A 21656-nucleotide genomic window follows, 5' to 3' on the forward strand; every position below is an offset into this window, starting at 1 on the left:
GCTCTCATTAACCAGGTTGGGAAAGTGAATCTTGCGGAAGCTAAGTGACTCGTCCCCAGTCACATGGTTAGTGCCTGGTGGGGCTCAGAGGCAAGCCTGGGACTCTCTGAGTTCAAATTTGACGTGTCTTCCACTAAGCCACAGCTGCCTTCCTCACACTCTTACTCCTATTTTCCACTGACGCTGCATTTTAAAATCTGACTTTTAAGATTGTTGGGAAAAAAATTTAAGAGATGTGCAAGCAAGGTATTTACTGTACCACATTCAAGATTTAATCAAGTGAAGTCTCCTGTTTAATACATTTCAATGGTTTCCACTCCCTTCCCCAACCCCTGCCTGCAAGGGGCCAGGTAAGCAGTGTGAGGGAGTAAAGCAAGAGGAGTGGAGGGTTCAGTGCATTGGGCAGGGATGAATTCTGGTTTTAAAACACACTGCAGCCAAAGGAAGCACCTCTGCTGGCCAACTTGCCAAAGGGCAGCTAATTGTCATCTCTGGGCCTAACCAATGGGATTGAGTCCAAACCCCAAATGCAGCACTCAAGGCCCTTCACAATTCAGCTCCAAAAGTCCTGAGTGGCCTCAGTCCTGCCGCGCTCCCCACAGACCACAAAGACCACAATGACTCGTTACCAACTGGTTTCCCTTCACCAGGGTGCAAGCTCCTAGAGGTTAAAGGGTCCTCTCTCTTTCCCCAGAACCTGTCAGGCACAATTCCTGGTGCAAAGCAGAGTCTCAGAAACTTTTACTAAATGTTGAATAGATAGTGGGTACTGAATAATCCCCAAAGGATTATACCTACTGTGGTAGACAGGGTAATGCCATTACCTCTGCCCAAAGATGTCCAAGTCCTAACCCCTGGAACCTGTGACTATATTATGTTACATGACAAAGGGGAATTATCGTGACAGATGGAATTACGGTGCTCATCAGTTGACCTTAAAATAGGGAGAATACCCTGCATTTATACTGGAGTATCCAGGTAGGTAGGCCCCTATGTAATCACAGCGTCCTTAAATGGAGAAGAGGGAGGCAGAAGAGAGAGTCAAAGTGATGCAACGGGAGAAGGACTCAACCCAACATTGCTGGCTTTCAAGATGGAGGAAGGGAGCCAGAGGATGAAGGCAACGTCTGGAAGATTCAAAAGGCAAAGTAATGGATTCTCCCCTAGCATCTCCAGAAAAGAACAGAGTTCTGCAACACCTTGATTTCAGTCTACGGAGTCCCATTTTAGACTTCTGACCTACAGAACTAGAAGATAGTAAGTTTTTGTTGTTTTAAGCCACTAAACTTGTGGTAATTTGTTACAGCAGCAATAAGAAACGAATACACTTTGTCTCAGTTTGGGGTGCTATAACAAAATACCACAGGCTGGGTGACTTTAACAACACTTACTTCTCACAGCACTGGAGGCTGCAAAGTCCTGGTCAAGGTGCCAGCATATCTGGTGCCTGGTGAGGGCCCTCTTCCTGATTTGTAGATACTTGCCTTCTTGCTGAATCCTCACATGGTGGTCTCGTGTCTCTTCCTCTAAGGGTACCAATCCCATTCACGAGGGCTCCACCCTCATGACCTAATTAGGTCCCAAAGGCCTCACCTCTAAATACCATCCCATTGGGTATTAGGGCTTCAACATATGAATTCAACAAACATTCAGTCATAGCATATCTGTTTAAAGCCTTATCCAAAACAGTTTTTTTTAAAAAAGGAGTCAAAGTTTTCAATAAAAAGTTTGAACAGGCCCAAAGGAATCTACTACGTAGGCTAGACCCAGCAGCCCCCCCTTACTGCGGCCCCACCCCCCAGCTTTAGCTAATTTCAGTCCACCAGGGTGGAATGGTGCAAGGGGATAAGTGCCAGGAACAAGAAGGCCCCGCAGGCATCTCAGAAAACATGCTTACAAGAAGTTTCACTTGAAGTACAACAAATGTGAACCCAATTTCTTATGACATGATACCTGAGATTTGCTTCAAAATAATATGGAGGTGGGGAGGAACACATGAAAGAGGCTCAGTCCTGAGTTGACAGCTGAAGATGGGCACATGCGTACACGCGGGCTCCTTACACTCTGTCTACTTTAGTATATACTTGACATTTTTTTTTTAACAAAACATTATTTTCAAAAAAATCTCCCATTTTGCACTCTCTTTTAACATGTTTGGTGATTCTGAAGTACAGATTTTCTGCTGCCAAACTAGTAATAACACACATTTGAACCAACAACTCAACCCCACCCAAAATCTCTAGCTATTTTATTTCTAAGTGCTTGCAAGCCTTGCTTAAAGTTCCATTTAAGAGGATCAATGCCACTTAAAAAAAACCACCACCAACAAAACCTTCATTGAGAGTTTAATACGTGCCAGGCTCTGTTCCAAGATCTCCCCACACATTAGCTCATCAAATTCTCCCAGCAACACTCACGAGATGGGTAACATCATCACACGTGTTTTACAGATGAGGAAACTAAGTCAGAGACAGGGTAAGTAATTTGCTCAGGAACACATGGGGTGAAGCCTGAATGGAACCCAGCATTCGAAGTATCAGGCTTGAGTTCCTAACGCCCAAATTTAAGCACAGATTCTTGGCAGGTGGCAAGTGCAGTTTCCCAGTATAGTAATCACAAAGAGGGATGACTGGGAACCGAGAAAAGCATCCAGTGAGCAACAGCAAGCTGTGTTTTCTTGTATCTGTATTCAACAGTGCGCTACACGCCTGATGTTACCCGAGAGCGACACACCAGGCATGTGTGTGCCAGGAAGTGTGTGAACTGCTCACTATGTGCTGTCATCGGCTCCCCTATAACAATCAGATGAGTTAGACGCTACCCCCATTCCCGTTTGATAAACATGGAAACTGAGGCCCACATGAGGTCGGTCACAGGATAATAAGGGGAAGAACCGGCATGGATCACGGGTCTGTAAGACTCAAAGGCTAAGTTATTTATTCTACATTATATCGTCGTCAAAAGACTAATAAACTATTACTATTTAGCTTATTTAAGTTTGAGGCTTTTCTTCACAGAAATATAAACTGGGTTTCATGTGACAGTATTTGTATATATTGATTTTTAAAATGTTTTCAACTACAGTGGATACAGAAAGATCTGCAAGAAAGGTTTTTCGAATGTTTCCACATAGATCGCTCGTTTTAAAAGTCACTCAAAGTAGGAACATGCCCATATCCAAAGTGCCTGTTTTTACCACTGAAGTCTCCTGCTCCAAGCTCGGCTGTTATTCCTTGTGTCTGCGACACGGGAGGCTTGGAATTCGCAAGTACCATAGGGATGCTGGGAGGAAGGCCCACAGCTGTGACCAAGGAACCAGGATGGTCAGAAAGACTGGCGGTGCAACGGTGACCCGTTCACCCTGAGTATCGATCATCAGACTGCCTCAAAACACAGTTTAAACAAGTAACGAAGGCAACTTCCACGACTGGGTCTCTTCCCCGCGTCTGAGTTCCTCTGCCTCCACGCGTAGTGTGGGGCGGGGTATGAGCAGGGGAGCGGACTCCACGCAGAAGACTGTGGGGTTTGGGTGGAGCAGGGCAGACGAGAGAGAAAGGGCACGGAATCCAGGGAGTTGGCTGAGCTTCTCGGTTCTAATCTCTGCTCAATCTCCACCACTTACTCTGAAGGGGACCTTGATTCCCCCACTTCAGGCTTCGTGTGGAGGGACCCCAGCCGGACAAACTTCCTGTTCTGTCTCCCAGCGCTTCACTCGCGCGTCTCAGGGAAGAGGACTTACTGGTGTAGGGTGTGGAGACAGCAGTGAGCACGCTCGGCAGCCAGGCAGCAGAGAGGGTCTGTTCTGGCCAGCGCGCCACCCATACTTGGCCACAAATCTAAAGCCAGGTTCTCCATTTGGCTTTTTCACGTTCCGACTCCTGTATTTCTTTCAGGTAGTTCCAAAACTGCGCTGGGAAAAAAGAGGTGTTTTTAATAAACTCCCTAAACTCTTAACCTTTGCCAACTGAAATTTTGAGCAAGTTGCTTAATCTCCCTGAGCTTCACTACAAAGGGAGGGCAGTAAAAATGATTCTTTAAAAATAGAAATAGCACGAGTTAATAGCCAACTTTCATCGAGCACGTGCTGTGTGGCAGGCACCGGTCTAAACACTGTGCATCCATTAGCTCATTTACTTCTCCTAATAACCCTGTGGGATAGGTTCCACTATAATCCCACTTTACAGATAAGAAGACACTGAAGTGACACATTTCATATAAATGGTTCCAAATAAACAGGGGACTGTGACTCCCAAACCAAGCGCCTGCGTGCTTTCAGCCTCTGCAAGTCCGCCCACAAAGACAAGCCTCCTGTCCCATCCGAGCGCAGTGGGTCTGAGGGCTGCTTTCACCACAGTGCACACAGAACGTTTTAAGATCAAAAGTACCCAATGCTGAGATGCCTTGTTCAGGTCAAATGCAATGTCAACAGCTATGGGTCAGCGCAAAGCCAAGAGCCACATTCCAGGGTCAGCCAGGATCTGGCTTCTCCACGAAGGTGATACTCAACTAAACAACTGTTTAAACTCCATTCTAAAATGACAGGCATTCACGTTGACTCATCCTTTTTTTTCTCTGAAGATGAATCAAGTTCACTTTTAAGTGACTGTATTTTAATAAGGCTAATTTCAAAAATCATCAAGACACTGGACTTCTCCACAAAACACATCTACCGTATAAGCAGACTGACTATAAAAAACAGTAGCAGTGGTCCCTATATTAGATGCATTTGACAGGGAAGAACAGATTCTCACATTACCTGTTGTTACACATAAAGCTTTTACTAGGAGAGACCAAACAAAAACATCCCAATATGTGCAGCCATGAGATCTGCTCCCGCAGGTAAATATGCACTGCTGACATGGACTCAGCCCCAGGGACTCAACCCCATGAATGGTTGCCCACAAGCATGCTGCTGAACGGGGGGAAGCCAAGGTTGCGCACAGCATGTACTTAGGTAAATTATATGAAATACAGACCTGAAGCTGAATTCACAGAGAGAGAGAGGAATCTAAAAGACTGCTCATCAAAACACTGATGGTTGTCTGGGTGGTAAGATTTGGAGACTTTGCTTTTTCCTAATACCTTTTTGTACCTTAAAATTTTTCTGCACTTCGTATGTGTAATCTTTGCAACCAGACAAAAAATGTTTTTAAACAAAAAGGTAAATCTTCCCTAACTAAGAGTGTATACTGACTCCCCAGGCCCCGCAGGGTCAAATCCAATTCCTTGAGCCTGGGACCCCCTAGTGTTCCTGGCCCTGCTGACTTCTCCGGGTCCAGAGCCCTCCCCCATCGCCCAATCCCGGTCTTCTGACTTACTCTTACTCTGCTCAGGGGATACACTTCCTGGAAGTCTTCTCTGCCATTTCCAGGCCAGCTTAAGGACCCCTCGCAAGCACCTCTTTTTCGGAGATGCCACCGTCTCGTTTCGAAATGTTTTCATGTCTATCGGACATAAGCTGCTCAGGCATATGCCTAGCCCAAAGCGGCTCTCCAAAAATGATTTAATGCTCTGAACTGAACTGATTTTCTATCCGCTTCAAGAATTACTAGCAGGGTAAAATAAACTCCAAACATAGTAAGTCTGCTATATACTTTACATTATCCACTAGATGGCAACACATGTATTATAGCAGGAGTAGTAACAGGAACTCTCAAAAATATCACAATTTTTTCCCAAGGCCTTTAAAATTTTCTCTGGTTCTGTATTTTTGATCTAGAATCAAAGGATTATTAAAGGTTAATTGTGCTGTGCAGGCTGAAGCTGAAATGACATTGTTTTGAAATAGACACGCGCACTTGGATGAGCCCAAGGTTTTAAAACACTGCACTCCTGGCAGGTTCAACACAAAGGCAGCTCCGGAGCATGGCTGCCATCTGCCGTCCCAGGCAGCGGGCCCAGCTTTGTTTATGTGTGTCATCCACAGCACAGACCTGCTAGCTGCTCCTTCGTGGGTGTTTTGTAAATTACCCAAAGCAAGATAAACTGTAAAACAAAAACCCTGCTACAAAACGGAGGGATTCTTCTCAAAGGACGACTGCATTTACACTGCAGGGGGGTTCAAAGCAGCCACCAGTGTCCTCTGCAGATCACAGCAGTGGCCTGACTTGCAACGTCCCCTACTACTCTCCCCCGCCACAGGAATTCTCCTCTGGCGCTCATAACACTTCCAACAAAGACCTGATTGATTATGAAACACTAAGTACTGATTTGCATAATTTGCCTCTGCAAGGGACAGCCATTGTTAAAGATTAAAGAGACTCCAGTACGGCCCTCTGGCATATTGTAAAAAGTTCCCTGTAACACAAAATCGTTATTTTTTTCATTCAATCAGTGGACACAGCTTGCTGTCCAGTTTAGTAGGCAGCCAAAGGCACAGTCAGAACAACCACTGTTGTATAAATGTTTGCCAACTACTGATAAGCTAAAACGACTTTTCACAAGGATCATGTTCCCAAGTCTGATTTGGAGGCCCGCTAACTGAATTCCAAATCCACCTCCCTTCAGTCATAATTGAAAAATGCATCAATACCAATTATAGCTAAAAGTTCAGAACCGTCACAGCTCTGGAGCGCGACGACTCTGCTGAAGTCACAGTGAGGGTTGTGAGTCCTGTCCCCATCCCCGTGCTAGAGAAGCTCCCAGTGACTAGTCACCCACAAAAGAGCCTGGCATGGCCACAGACATTCCTTCGGTGCTGGGGTCACAGCAGTGAGTGTGTTAAGGGATTACATGTATGAACTGTTCTTTCTCACTTCTTTCCTTTCAGCAATTGTTTAGTAATAAGCAAGGAGTCTGAGCCTCCTCCTATCACTTCCGCCCTAATTTCTACTGCACGAGGCCACCCTTCGGCGCGTACAGGGCCCTGGAGGGGTGGCAGCCACTCTTGCAGTCCTCGCACAAGCCCCTCCTGAAGCACCATACTCCCTCGGCTTCCAGGACCCCACTGTCCCCAGGTTCTCTTCCTAAACCTCCGACAACTTTGCTTCACCTTCTTTCCTTGCCTCTTCTGCCTTTGCACACCTCGGAAACTTAATGAAGCTCGGCCCTGATACATTCTTGCTAAACCCACCCCTTCCATCCATAGCTTAATTTACCATCTACAGAAAATGCCCACCCAGCCCCTGCCTCGCTCCTGTGTTCCAGGAGCGTATTCAACCATCTACTGCATGTCCCACTGGTGCCTCAACAGCTACATGTCCCAAAGCCTTAGTCACCCAACCACTCACGCTCAATCCTCCTGACTTACCCTCAGCCCCTCCCTGTCCCCACAAGGAGACAGAGCCTCTCTCTCTCGATTCCCGAAGTTAGAAAATCTCAGAACATTTTGACTCTTCCCTCTTTTTCACCCCACAAAGTAAACTGGTCAGCCAGGCCTGTCCAAACCACTGGCTGAAAATCTGCCAAAGGAATGGGCACCCACCAGCCAGCTTCCCTGCCTGCTTTCCCACACCCACCCCAGAGCCCAGACCCTCAGAGCCCTTCCCTGATCCAGCCTCCTCTTTCCGCCTCTGCCCTTTGGCACTGCTGCTTTGCCTGGAACATCTTCTTTCTCATCCACCAAGCACTCAAATGTGCTGGGCCTTAGGAGGTTTTAAAATATGGCATTCTGGGTTCACTTCCCACTTTCTCTGTATGATGCCTTCGGGAGGCATGCTGTAAGTGTCTGTTAGCTGAATGTTATAAATGTTTGCCGCATGTATATATGTTATACACATTACATATATACATGCATATATATGTGTGCACATATATAACATAAATGTTAGTTGAATATATAAAGTGCTCTACCCCATCAGTCTGGAAATCTCATTAGAAAAAAAGACATAGACATTCTTGATCTAAGGAAACTGTCATCAGTGGTTAAATAACTTGTTGTGGAATTTTGCTGAGAACCAGTGCCAACCTTGCTGGTTTGTAGTTTCCAGAATTCAGCGTATGTTTTCTAAGGGGGGAGGGGGAGGGGGAGAGAGAGAGGGAGGGAGGGAGGGAGAGAGAGAGAGAGGGAGAGAGAAATGTGTACGTGAAAGAGGAGAGAGAGTGGTTCTTCTAGTTCCAGCCTTCTACGCCAGCTGCACAGATCCTGAGGAGCAGATGATAGGGATGGCCACACGGAGGGGACAAGGACAACTAACAGGGGTCGAGATGAATTTAGTGGCCTAATTGCTGATATTAGCAACTAACCTTCCAGCAACCTGAAAGGTATTATTTTCTAATACTAAGCCCCTATCTCCTTTTAAGAAATGAAAAAAGTAAAATCTTAGATTCTTAGTGCTAATGACATAATGAACAAACTCATGACAACTTTCAAAAGCTGAGCAGCACCACAGGGCTTAATGACCCATGAAGCTCAATGCAATTCCATTTTAAAACAGGTCTAGGACTCTTAACCTCAAGAAAAAGTAAAAGCGTATCAGGTTCTCAACCTTTTCCTCCTCAATCCTTCTGCCCCAGCTTTCTCTTTACATGTCATCGTCTTCAGGTTCACACTTTAATCTCATTAAACATTTTAATTCCCATTCTACTGGCTCCCCAAACTGCATGGGTTTGGCATGCTGGCACATACCCTCCACTTCCAAAGCTCGGTCCACTCCTGGCCTATCTGAACCCGCTATTTGCTAGCTGACATACAGAGTACAAGTCCAGGAAGTAACACCCTGCTCTGCTTGCCTGGAGGGAGCCCCTGCTTCTTCCGGGCCATCCGCTCCACCACAGCTCACAGTTCTTGCTCACTCTGAATCGAGTTCAGCTATTGTGTGCCCCCCACGCAAGTCTTCTCTCTTCTGTAAGCTAAATGTTCTCAATCCCTTAGGGAATTCTTTACGTGAAATACACTTGTGGCTGCTGGTCTTACTTATTAGTCTCTGAATGCAGGAATTTATTGGCCTCCAAAGTCAAATGTGGTTCCGAGAATGGACTCAATACTCTGTGTCAACAGGAGGTGGAGAGCAGGCAGGACCATTACCTCCGTTCCAGCCTCTGTGCTTCTACTAATGCCGCCGAAGAGGATGTTCACTGTCAAGTCAGAGTCAAGCTGACTTAACATCAACTAAAATTATTTTTTCCATCAAGTAAAATCGCTTTTTCCATGAAGAACTATGTCTTCACTATATCCATATTTTCCCCTGGCTCCTTGTCATTTGCCATTCTGATCATTCTGCCACTAAAGACATCTCTAAGTAAAAATTATCATTTTAAAAACTGGAATGAAAACAGGGCTGAAAAAGAAGCATGGAGTCATAGACCCCTCCCGGTGGACAGCCAGATCAACGAACCACAGACACCCTTGCAATCCAAATATTCAGTCCATTAAGAGAAAACTGTTTCCTCCACAAAAATATCACGGTGAGATCTGCTAACCGCACTCTGAAATCAGATCTTCTCCTCACCTACAATCTGATCCAAAAGTGCACAATGAGGCTGGGGGGGACAGGGCTCGGGCTTTGCAAACGTATGCTGGTTAATCATCATTACTTTCTTTTCTGTGTGCTTGGAAACCTTCCTTTTGTTTGTTCTCTGGACAAACAGATTAAGACCCAGTATGGGGCAAGCACATTAAGGAGGGAGATAATAAGGCAGAAGAGGGGAAGGGAGGAGGGAGGACAGACAGGGAGTTCCAACCCAGGGCTGACATGGCTCCACATCGCTTTTCAGACCCAATCCAAATCCCGTCTGGTCCGGAGGCTGTGTGTGCAGAGTGCGCACGTATCTTGCTCTGTCCACTCTGGGTAATGCAAAGCATGAACTCCAGAGTCACACAGACCTGGGTTCAGATCCCAGCTCCGTCACTGACTAGTGATAGTGTCTTCTGCAACTTATTGATATTTAACTTCTTTGAGCTTTAACCCCTGACGTATAAACTGGAGACAGTAACTGAAGGTGACTACAAGCTGTCAGTGAAAATGTCGGTACTGTGTCTGGTACAAAGCAGGTGCTCAAGCATATTAAGGTTCCCTCCACCGCCTCGTCGTCGCTGTCTGGGCCTTACCCATGAGGCCAGGTCTGCCTGGATGGGGGTGGGGGCTGCCTGGGGCAGCGGATGGAAAGGGGGGTGGAGGGACCCAGGTCACCTGAAAGAGCTGTGACCTGTGAAGGTCATTCACAAAATCGTAGCACTGAGGGGAACAGAGAGCTATGGAGTCAGGGGAAGGAAAGAAACTGGATTTGGCACAAATCCAGCACAAGTGGAGGACAGGTGGTGGTTAACTCTAGTAGCTAACGTTTATTGACTGCTTACTCCAGGCCAGGCACTATTCTAGGAGTTTTATGTATATTTAACTTATTTAACTCTCATGACAACCCTATGAGACAGGCACTGTTACTACCCCCATGGAAGAGAAGGAAGCTGAAGCCCAGAGAGGTTAACACGCTGCCCAAGGCCCCACAGCGAGTCTGTGACTTATCACAACTTGGCCCCAGAGGGTCTGGCTGCGGAGTCCAACTTTAACTGCCTCAGCGGCAACGGGTGGCCCCCGCGGGTACCAAGGTCAGGCGCAAAGAGCAGAGGCAGGAGGGGCAGAGATGCCCTGATGCAGGCTCAACACCACGGCGGCGGGGCACCCGGCAAAGCCCTTCTTGAAAGCAGCTTGGGAACAACTCACGTGGGCACGACCAGCTCCTGAAAAGAGCTGGCTGGACGAGAGCTCCGCTGCCTGCTGTCCTCGGGCTGCTTCCACAGCGGAGCCGCCCCTCACCGCCAGGCTAACTTCCAGGCACGAGGTAAAACGCGCCCACGGGACGCAGCCGGCGCTTACACAGGCTGCTCCGGATTCTGACTTACTACGGTACGTCCAAGACAGCTCGCTCTCCCAGAGCCGGAACGGTTGCCATTTCTTCAGTTGTGCATCACAGGACTGGCTGGTTTGAGTTTTAAGAGCCACAGTGACAGCAAAAATGCTTATTCTTAGATGCGAGACTCACAGGCAGTGAGGCAAGGTACTCTTACCGGAAGAGGCCTTGCGCAAACAACCGAGGAACGCACAGCAGTGCCCAAGCTCCAACCCACCCTCACCCGGGGCCCGCACGTGCGGACTGGACAGCAAGGGGCCCAGGCGAGATGGGTGTTTCTTCTCCGCCAAGCACACGGAGCCGACTCCTGCCGGCTCAGCGTCTGTGAGGTGCGTCTCGAGGGTGCGGCTGGCTCCCCCGCCCCCCCTCCCCCACCCCGCATCTTCTCTCGGCTCACAAGGACTTCCTTTCTCTCAGCGCAGGTGCTCTCCTCCCAGGCAGTCTCTGCATTTACCGCCCCCTTTCTGAGGACCACCGCTCACACTGGCACTCCGCAGCTAGCCCGCCGCATCCACCCTGCTCTCACACCGCGCTTCGAGCAGAAGGTATGGTGGGCGGCCAGCTCCAGGCAGGGAGAGGCACCCCCCCACCCCACGGGCGCACCGGGGCCCGGAGCCGGCCCTAGGGCCTCCGACTCGCTGCTCTGGGCCTTGACTCCTCACCTGCAGGCCGCAGAGGTCCTTTCGACTAAGAAACTCCAAGATAATTTTTGGCGTTCAATCCATTTGAACGTTCCTTCTGACCAAACCCTACTGGTTTCTTTTCACTCCTTTTATGCTCTCCAAAGTTTCAAGCGTGATTTTAAGGATCCACGTACTTGGGATCCTCCTTTATTAAGGTTTTTCTGACTCAGGCAACTCAGCTATAGAACCTTGGAAAGTCTGGTCAGAAGAAAGAAATTAGAAATATTTGTAATTGTTCACACATCAATAAAGTATAGGTAAAACAGACAATTAAAGACCATTTGTAATAGGCAACAAATTTGTACGTATTACAAATGTTGTTGGGTAAACAAAAATGTGCAACAAAATGATAATGGCAAACACGCAGTACTTACTACACACCAAGAAGAGCCACAAGGGCTTCGTCCAGATGACTCCATTTCACCCTCGGTGCAATCCTATGAGGGAGGTACCGTCATTATTCCCCCTTTACAGTGGGAGAGGCTGACTGGCTGGCTCAGGGTCTCACTAGCAAGTGACAGAGCTGGATCTGAGACCAGGGGGTCTACTCCAGAGCCTGTACTCCTAACTTTTCCTTGCTCTTATGATTCTTCAGAACTTTGACAAGAGGGGTAAAAGGAAAAATGTTCCATTTGTATTTGAGTTTCTCAAATTAAATTAACTTCTCAACTCTACCCTTAAAATTATGCCTGTATATCTTACGAAACAAATAGTGTAAAAGTCAAATTTGAGTTTCATTTTCTAGGGGGTGGGTTATAGTATCTTTAATTTCATGAGTGGCTTTCCAGAAAGAACTGTGAACTTCAAAGGTATAGTTCTTGACCCTTTTAGGGGGCACAGATCCTTTGAGACACTAACCAAAGCTATGTGTCTGATCTATTCCTTTAAGAAGATGAATATTCCCAAAGATACAAAAAACTTCCTGTCTACCATTCTGAGCTTCAGAGGCTCTTGGCTCACTGGAGTTCAGGTTAAGACCCTCTGGTCACAAAACACAATTCCACAAACAGGCAAACACAGACAAACACAGGAGGGCACAATTTTTTTGTAAACCTCATGTGCCTAAGGAAGCACTTCCAGCTCAGCACCTGGAAGCAGCTGCTGGCCGTCCATCGGCAGAGTCTACCTGCACAGTGGTAACAGTAACCAGGGAGAGGTGGAGGCGGCAGGGGCGCGAGGCCTGCAAGTGTGGGGGGAAGACTGAGCACACTGTCACAACTACTCACACTCCTGCCTTACAGCATGGAGAAAAGGGAAGATGGAAGAGAAGCCCTAACCGAGCGTCGTCACCATCATCATCATCATCATCAGTGTTTAGTGTTGACTATGCCACTGCATAGACGATCTCATTTAATTCTCGTAACAAATGAGAAAATGGAAACTGAAGCGCAGAGCTGTTAAGTAACTTGCCCAAGGTCACACAGCTAGCAAGTTGAAAAGCCAAGGTCCATACTCAAAACAGATTCCAGAGCCTGTGCTCTTAAATTCTTCACGCTGCATCTCCAAGCTTGGGCTCTTTCAGCATAAAACTCGAGCTGAAGAACCCAACTGAGGAAGAGTTATCATGCAGGCTTCTACAAATTCCCACACACCAAACTCATTAAAAGAAAGCCATCAATTTTATTTATCGGTTCCTCCAAAAGTACCTGCTAAATGTCTTCTAAATTCTTCCAGTCGTGGCAGAAAACACCATGAAAATAAACACATTTATACCCAATTGTAGTACATTCCACTTCTCAGGAATATGTTCACTCCTTTTGTAGTAAAGAATTAAAAGACTTAAAAAAAAATGGCATGTCCAAAAAAGAACTATGTCACATTCGTTTCAGATTCCCTAATCTGGCAAGGTTCCTAACTCAATAAGTGTCTGTTGAAAGAGTGATACATTTTATTAAGAATGTCTCATTCTAAAATAAACATTAAGGAATAGCTATACCTAAAACTGGTAGTTGTGATGCATTAAAAGTTTTTTTTAATATGGAATTTTCTCACACTGTTTTTGCAAATTTGTTAGTTTACTCCAAAGGCACGCAACTCTCTGTTAACAGGCAGCCAACAATTTATGATCCAGTTGATAATCAGCAGCAACTCCTCTTCTCATAAAGAGAACAGATTAGCAACAGAGTATAAAGGCTATGGCAACAAGCAGTTCTATCCAAAGGTAGTCTCTTATTACTAAGGTTAAACACAAACACTCAAAAACATAAAACCCCCAAAGACTGAATGTTGCCCTATTGACATTTTAAAAAATGACCTTTTTGGGGACTTCTCTGGTGGCGCAGTGGTTAAGAATCTGCCTGCCAATGCAGGGGACACAGGTTTGATCCTTGGTCCGGGAAGATTCCACATGCCGCGGAGCAACTAAGCCCGTGCAGCACAACTACTGAGCCTGTGCTCGAGCCCGTGAGCCACAACTACTGAGCCCACACACCCTAGGGCCCGTGAGCCGCAACTACTGAAGCCCACGCGCTCTAGGGCTCATGCTCTGCAACAAGAGAAGCCACCGCAATGAGAAGCCTGCACACCACAATGCAGAGTAGCCCCCACTCGCCGCAACTAGAGAAAGCCCGCGCGCAGCAACAAAGACCCAACGCGGCCAAAAAAATAAATACATAAATAAATAAAATTTTTAAAAAGGAGTGTTAAAAAAATAAAGAAAGAAAGAAAGAAAAATAAAAAAGGAGTGTTAAAATTATTTAAAAAACGATCTTTTTGTTTTAATTATAATATCAACTATGAGGAGAATATGTTTGTGAAGATGGCAAGGACCAACACACACACCTATGCAAGTGGGAAAACAACAAATAAAACTGACATGTCACAACTTCTCCCAATCTCATTCTCCTGGGACCCTAGCCCTGGGTAGAAATTATGAGCTGGGAACAACATAAAACCTCACTTATTTGCAAGCCAAGGAAGGGCAAGAGTCACATCAATATAGACTCACTCTCTAAACCTTGTACCCAAGAGCAGCAAGTGCACGTCCCGTCCACTAGGTGGTGCCCTCTACCACATTGTCCCTCAGAGAACAGTACAGTATATCAAAATGACAACAGCCTGGTTTTAAGATGATTTGTCTCTTGAGGATATACATTTGGTTTAAGTTTCCACTGCAGAGTTAAAGTTCTTAAGATAGGTCATGCAGATCAATTGCTCCTGTAATCTGAAACTCAAAAGAGCAAGTAATATCTAAACAAGGGGAAGGGGTGGCCCTGAGCTTATAAGGTTCTCTAAAAGCCAGGAGACAGTCAGCCTGGCTACCTCTAATCTCATCATCAAAACTGTTACCTTGTCCAGTTTCTGCTTCACATCAGCAAAGAGAAGAGCGAAATCAACTGAGGGTGGTACAAAGGGAAAACATACATTCAACTTCCATACTGCTTGATAGATGCCAATAATTTACATCCAACAGAAAACGCTTAGATAACATTCGAACCCCCAAAGTGTTTAAGTGCTTTGCTCTATTAAAACATATATTTTTTCTTTATTAGTGAAAACAAAAGCAAAGGAACCAATGTGCGTTTTATCATGAAGCTCTGAGAAAGAGAGCTTGGTAACAAGATACACAGCCTTGCCTCCGAAGTCATCTTTCAACTGAGTGAGTGGGAATAAAATGCAGAGCATGCCAGCCTCAAACAATAATACAAATGTTCAAATTCCAAGCAAAATCCGGGCCTTGTTTCATCATTCCCTGTCCTCTAAAAAATATAGATTCCTTTCCCTCATTGTGGTCTTCTTTGGAGTAAATAAGGCATAAAACTGAAAGTGAAAATAAGGCAAAAATACTATTTCAAGGAATAAGTTACAAAACATTCTAACAATCTCTTTGCTTGAAAAAAATAAAAACTGATTCTTACTTAAGTGTTCAAAATAGCAGAAAATAATTAGTTCCTAATACATTTTTCAATCTGTGTATAATAATAACTAGAAAAATAATGGTTAGATCCTGAGCTGTATATATAGATCTTGATTTTGAGAATCAAATTATATCTTTTCAGCCTACTTTTAAGATTTACTGTTTTATACTTAGACACCTAAATATTTAAGTCCTATATGTGAATTTTATATTGAGAACTCAGTTGAAAGCTTTAAAAGTAAAACCAGTGTATATAATTTAAATTCCTTTTAACAGTTTTTCAGATTAGGTAAAGCATTTGAAACATCATGCATATAAAATTTTCCATTCTTATCCTAGCAACAAGTTTCAGTTAAAATCACATATCAATTTGTAAGCAATAAAACTGTCATCAAAATGTAACACTAACCGCCCCCCCCCCATCCCAAACACATACACTTTTCAGGGACATATACAGTAGTGTGTCAAAGAAAGGAAAGTAAAACTTTATAATGTTCAAGAAATCCTTCAAAAATTCTGTATCTGATCAAATGTTGGCATGACTACTATTTCAAAAGTACCTAAATGTAATAACTGCTAAAGTAATATCATTTTACAGTTACAGTATCCTTACAGTAAAAAACGGACAAATTTCCCCAAGAATTTGTATAAACAACTAAAAATAAAATGCCAATTTGCAATTGTGAGGTTGATGTAATGACAATGAGGTTTAAAACAAATTTTAGACTACTAAGGTTTTTAAATTGTATTTTTATTTATACTCTATATTATGATATATTTCAATAATTAAATGAGCTAAAATTTTTTTCCGCCCTGCAAAATTAGGAATCTCCCTATACATTAAAATTTAATGCTTCTTTCGTAAAAAGTAGTTTAAATTTTCCTGGCAACTAAGTATGTATTTTGTTTTTTACATGGAAATCCATATGTAGTTTTTGTGCCCATAATTGGAGGGGGACATTTTGGGAACTCCCAAACAATCATTAAGGTTCTTTACAAAAAAAACAAGCAAAATTTCGTACATGTTGAAGAATTCATATTTAACCCTTATTTTCAATTACAGCCAAAGTCTTTATTCCAGAGCCACATAAATCACCATTCTTCTCCCTGAAAATGAGTTTTTAGAGAAAACATTATTAAATATTACATCTGACTTTAATAGAGTTCCCCAATTTGCTTTTGCATGTTTATTATCAAACTCTAATCATGACTTTCCCAAACTTATTTATACTTTCACACAAACTTCCAAAGTTTTCCCAACTTAAATAAAAGCCCACAAAAACCGTGGGAAATGTTTCGCTTGAAAGATAAAAGTAAATTGGTCCAAATGTACATTTGCAATAATCAGTGTTTACTTTTGTTGCTCAAACATTCAGCTCACAGCACTTTCAATATCTGCATTCAACTTAATTTTTTTGTCTCTTAAAAAAAAAGGGAGGGAAAGTAGTTTTCTTTCCCCCCATTTTGCTCTCAAAATATAAACTCATTTAATGCAAAGCATTCCTGAATCAGGCACGTTTTAAACTAAAAGCATATCTAGTCCCAACAGCATTCATATTACATAAGAAACACCAGTTCTTTCAAAACTATCTAATTTCACTTTTCCTAATAAAATGACATTTTACTATATAAGACCCACTTAAAATTTTAGTAACTGAAAATAGCAAAAGAACTGATACTACAATACCAAAGTGGGAAAGAAGATAAGTATTAATTCATTTACTTGGAAAGGTGGGGGGTTTTCTTTAAGCGTCCCTACTATAGATCTTGCACTATATTTATTAAAATATGACAAACCTTTAACCTGGGAACAATTTACCAGTTAACATTATCTACTGAAAAAGGAAGTAAACTTTGGGTAAGTAAAACACTGGAAACTATTTATGCTGCCCTTGTTCAAAGCTGCTTAGAAAACTGGGCTATGTAGGTTTAAAAATAATCATTAAAAAGAGCCTAAAGGGTAACTGCAATACAGTTAATCCACCAGCCAACTGATGCCATTTAATTCTAGAGACAGCAGTTTGTCTCTCAAGGGGGATCTAAGACATTCATAAAGTAATACATGTTAAAGGTAATGAAACTATAAAGAAATATTTCCTAATAAAATGAACATATTTTAAAGTCTGTATGATTGGCAATAGAAAAGATTTTTTTTTAACCATTAAAAAAAAGGCTCCAGACAAGAGATTCTGATTTTGAAGTATGTCACACCCCAGTTCCCCAGCCATGAATCCCAGTTCTTTTTTTAAAATGAGGTCTATTTCCTGTAATTTTAGATATTTTAGAGTACAATTATTTTACATTTTTATGATGCCTTTGGGGTATCATTACAAATATTTTTATGTGTTTAAACTTAGGAAAGTAAAATTAAGTAATTGCTTCTCTTAAAGGGAGCTGTCAACTCTCTCCTGAACAAAAATCTCTGTTTTAAAGCAATCTAGAGATTTATACCCCTAGTAACCATAGAAATTAATCTTAAGCTTTAGAAAAAAATTGCATAAAATGCTCTTTAATTAAATCAGAGCTCTGCTCTTAGAAATAAGGACCCTCTTTTAAAAAGAAAGAACTTTCCACAGAGTAGAATTGTTTTTACTCAAGGTGGCACTCTTTGTGATAAATTAATCAAACACGTTTAACTGACTCGTGAATTTGTGTGCATAGAAAGCTAAATACTTTGTTGGAAAGAAAAAGATTTGCTCAGAGACTACACCCACTGAAAACTTTTAGTTAAGAAAAAAAAGTGAAACACACAGGATCCAAACCGTATTTGTAGGTTATCTAAGCGTGAGCAGAAAAAGAGAGAGCAGAGCAAAGAACTTAACAATAACAATTAGGAGAATCACTCAGAGCAGAACTCACTTTGTTTTCATAAGGAAACCGAAAATATCATTTACAGTGCCTTAATATGAAGATCCATCAACATGTCGTAACTCAAATTTCATTCTTGTGATCACTATCACTTTCTATTTCACACGTGCTAAAATAAAATAGAGACATGTTCTGAATTCTGCTTATCACCATATGACTAAGAAGTTTCTTTCAGCTTTAGAAACCAGTCGGGGACGCCTCAGGGAGTCGGCAACACTCTTCCGTACACTTTCTTCCCGAGTGGTCTGAAAGAATGTGTGTATTTGAGGAATGGTAAAGACAAACTCCTCAAACATTTTTAAAACATCAAAGTTTCCGAGGCTTATGAAATTCAGGTTTTGATGAAATCTGTGCACTACCAAATTTGATTAACTTTCATGAGATTTAAATTTTATAGCTTTGGGTTTTTCTCTGCATAATGAATAATTTTAGAAGTTAAGCCACATTCTGTTTCCATTATATTTTTAAAAGCCCACCCATTTAGACTTTTCTGAAAAAGAAGATAAAAACAAAAAAAGGTTAAGAGCTTAGTGTAGAATCAGGAAACAAAGATACCAATGATCATGTCAAAAAACAAATGTTAAATGTTTGTAACGTGCTCATACAGTATATTGTAAACCCCAAGTAAAGTCCAAACTACAAATGTTTCTGCTTTTAGACAAAGTCCTTGGAGAGGCCTGAAATAGGTATTTCTCCGAATGACTTTAGGCGCTGCTAAGAATGCTAAACATCTATCATCATCTTCTCTAAGCAAACCCACTTTTTGGAAAAGACACAGGCATTTCCTCCCCCCACTGTCCACGGCTAATTTCACAGTCCTACAAAGGAAAACCTTCCCAAGCATTTAAGAGAATCAAGACATCTTAGCATATGTAGTAAGCTGCAAAATGGGACAGAAAATGATGAGGAACTGTAAATGATTTAACACCAGAGTGTGTTCACCTTGGTTGTTCCAAAAACTATCCCACTATGAAAAAAAAAGGGTTTCTGCAGGGGGTGGAGGGGAGATGACAGGAGTCAAGAATTTGGGTTCAGAGATCAGAAAATGATGCATCTTACTATCTTCCTATCTTCACTACTGGCTGCACACTTCCCTAGCAATTAGGCCCCCAAATAAATAATACATATTATGTGTCTATGAATTGTTTTTCTCTTTTATTTCAAACTATAATAACATTAATAGAAATCTAAAAAATCTATTCTAAAGCATCAACAGAAAATGACATTTATAATGGTTTAAACAACCTCAAAGCATGATGCTATTCTGAAGCTTTTACAATATGATGTTTAGTAAGAACAAAATATCAACGTTCTATTAGAAGCATAGTTGGAATAACTTCATTTCCCGTCTGCTTTTAACCTTATACATGCAAGAACTTATGAAAGATAAAAGAGCCCCGTTTTCACAGAAAACACAGGAACTGGAAAGAGCTTCATGGGCTTTCAACCTCATTGTGTATTTTTAACTCTTCTCGCTCTTGTGCAAAAAAATCAAGTAAATATATACTCTTTCCTTGTACCTCCCTAACTCCATATCTGATGGTGGCTCCTTTAGGACTGTATCCAACAGGCAAAGCTTTACACTGGGGTCAGACACTGGAGGCCTGCAAAGTTGCTTTGAGAGTTCCATAACGCATATAAGAGTACACTGAGGTGACAGTGCAAACACTATGAAGCAGAAGGTAATAATAAACACAGTAGTAAGAGAGCATTTATTAATCACCTATCTGTACACCAGTACAGAATGGGTAGTCCACACAGAGATTGCATCTGGGCTCACAGCGTGCCCTTGGTCAAGTCGCTTCTTTATGCTTCAATTTCCTCGCTTGTAAAATGAAGGGACTGCATTCCCTGATCCTGAAGGTCTACTTGAGCTCCAAAAATTCCATGACTTCTTGCATTTGACTGAAAGCTGAACAGCACATTTTCAAGCGATTTTTCATATTCAAAACTGTGCTTACTTTACAAAGAAAGAATTCAGCGTTTATTTTTGACTACCTACTACAGAACATAGTCCATATTTTCACATATCTCATTTAATCTTCACATTAATCCTCTAATATTATCACCTTTACAATTTTACAGGTAAGAAAATTGAGGCTCAGATATGCTAGAGTTGGTCAAATTAGATCTGCCCAATTAACTATCCATGCTCTTTCCATACATCATGGGATCTCCCCTGATTCAAAGTGACAACAGTACATTGAAGCGTCCACGGAGGGATTAACAATCAAGTGCTGTGTATGCGTACAATGCTGTGCTGGGCACCGGGAAGGCTACACACAGGGAGGAAGGATGTCCCCGTCCCCAAGGGCCCTGCCTTAGAGAGCCAAACCATAAAGCTGTATGCCATTAATTGCAAAAGGCCATTAAAAACCCTACATATGTCATGAAATCAGGGGAAGAAAAGGGTCTGGTGGACTAGAAAAACAGGGAGACAGTGACCTTGAAAAGGGAGAAGGAGGAAGATTTGATTGGTCTCACGTAGGGTCAGGTAAAACGTCTCTCTTTATCCCTTGGCCCTCTTGGCACGCTCTCCAGATGGGTCTAATGGACAAGCAGGCTGAGAACCACTGATGTGGGCAGGGTCGGGGACAGTAAAGCGGACTCTGCACTCAGACTGCCTGGATCCAACACAGGCTCTGACAGTCACTAGCTGTGTGGATGTGCCCAGATTACTTAACCTATCTTTGTCTCAGTTTCTTCTTTTGTAAAAATGGGTACATACCACACATATATGAGGGTGAAATGGGTTATTTTCTGCTCAGAAAAATACCTGGCATACAACAAGTACTATGCAAAGACTGGAAGGCCTTGAATGCCCCGTGAAGGAATTTCTGTAAGCCAACGCTGTTAAGTGTTCTTTTACAGATGGTGCTGACAGAAGAAGACAGCTTTCTTTCTTTCTCTCTCTTTTCTTTCATATTAAAATTGTACGTTTAAATACAAAAAATAAATGGTAGCCTTGTGTTAGTCCAGGTCCAGGTCCAGCTCCCCAACCCCATGTCTGAATTATTAAACAGGAAAAAAAAAAAACACATAATAACATTCATTTTCAGGTAAAATAATCTGTTGAGTTAACCGTAACAAGATTTTTTTAAAAAGGAGGATCTCACAGTATCCTAGTATAAGGAAATGGAACAAGTTAAAATGGATATGAGAGTTAAAATAAAATGACATAGTACAGTGGGCCTGTCAACTACACACTACGGGCTCTAAAAACTGTCCATGTCTGAAATATTGGGATGGTAAATGAGAACATCTATGATTATCAGATCATGTGATATTTTTATCCTATAGTTGAATTATATTTCATTAAATAAGTGTACCTTCATCAAGATCTCTTTGTCATATATACTTTCAAAAACAAGATTTCTCTTTTTATTCCTTTATTCTTTACATTCCCAAGAGAAAGGTAAAGCAAGTAATACAAGATCTTCAATATCAAGATGAAGAAACCG

General features: G+C 42.7%; 1 protein-coding gene across 4 annotated transcripts in view; it reads right to left on the bottom strand.

Moving 5' to 3' along the window:
* Window positions 1–21656, bottom strand: part of STX18 (syntaxin 18) — a 121009-nt gene that overhangs the window by 55131 nt on the left and 44222 nt on the right. Inside the window, exon 1 of one of the 4 annotated variants that reach the window (XM_036852526.1) lies at window positions 3740–3824. The exons of the other annotated variants lie outside the window; for them this stretch is intronic. The gene's annotated coding sequence lies outside the window, so the exon portion shown is untranslated. Of the gene's footprint in view, window positions 1–3739; window positions 3825–21656 lie in introns of those variants that run through there. 4 annotated transcript variants of the gene reach the window in all.

This window comes from Balaenoptera musculus, chromosome 5 (assembly GCF_009873245.2).
Source record: "Balaenoptera musculus isolate JJ_BM4_2016_0621 chromosome 5, mBalMus1.pri.v3, whole genome shotgun sequence".
NCBI classification, from domain to species: domain Eukaryota; kingdom Metazoa; phylum Chordata; class Mammalia; order Artiodactyla; family Balaenopteridae; genus Balaenoptera; species Balaenoptera musculus.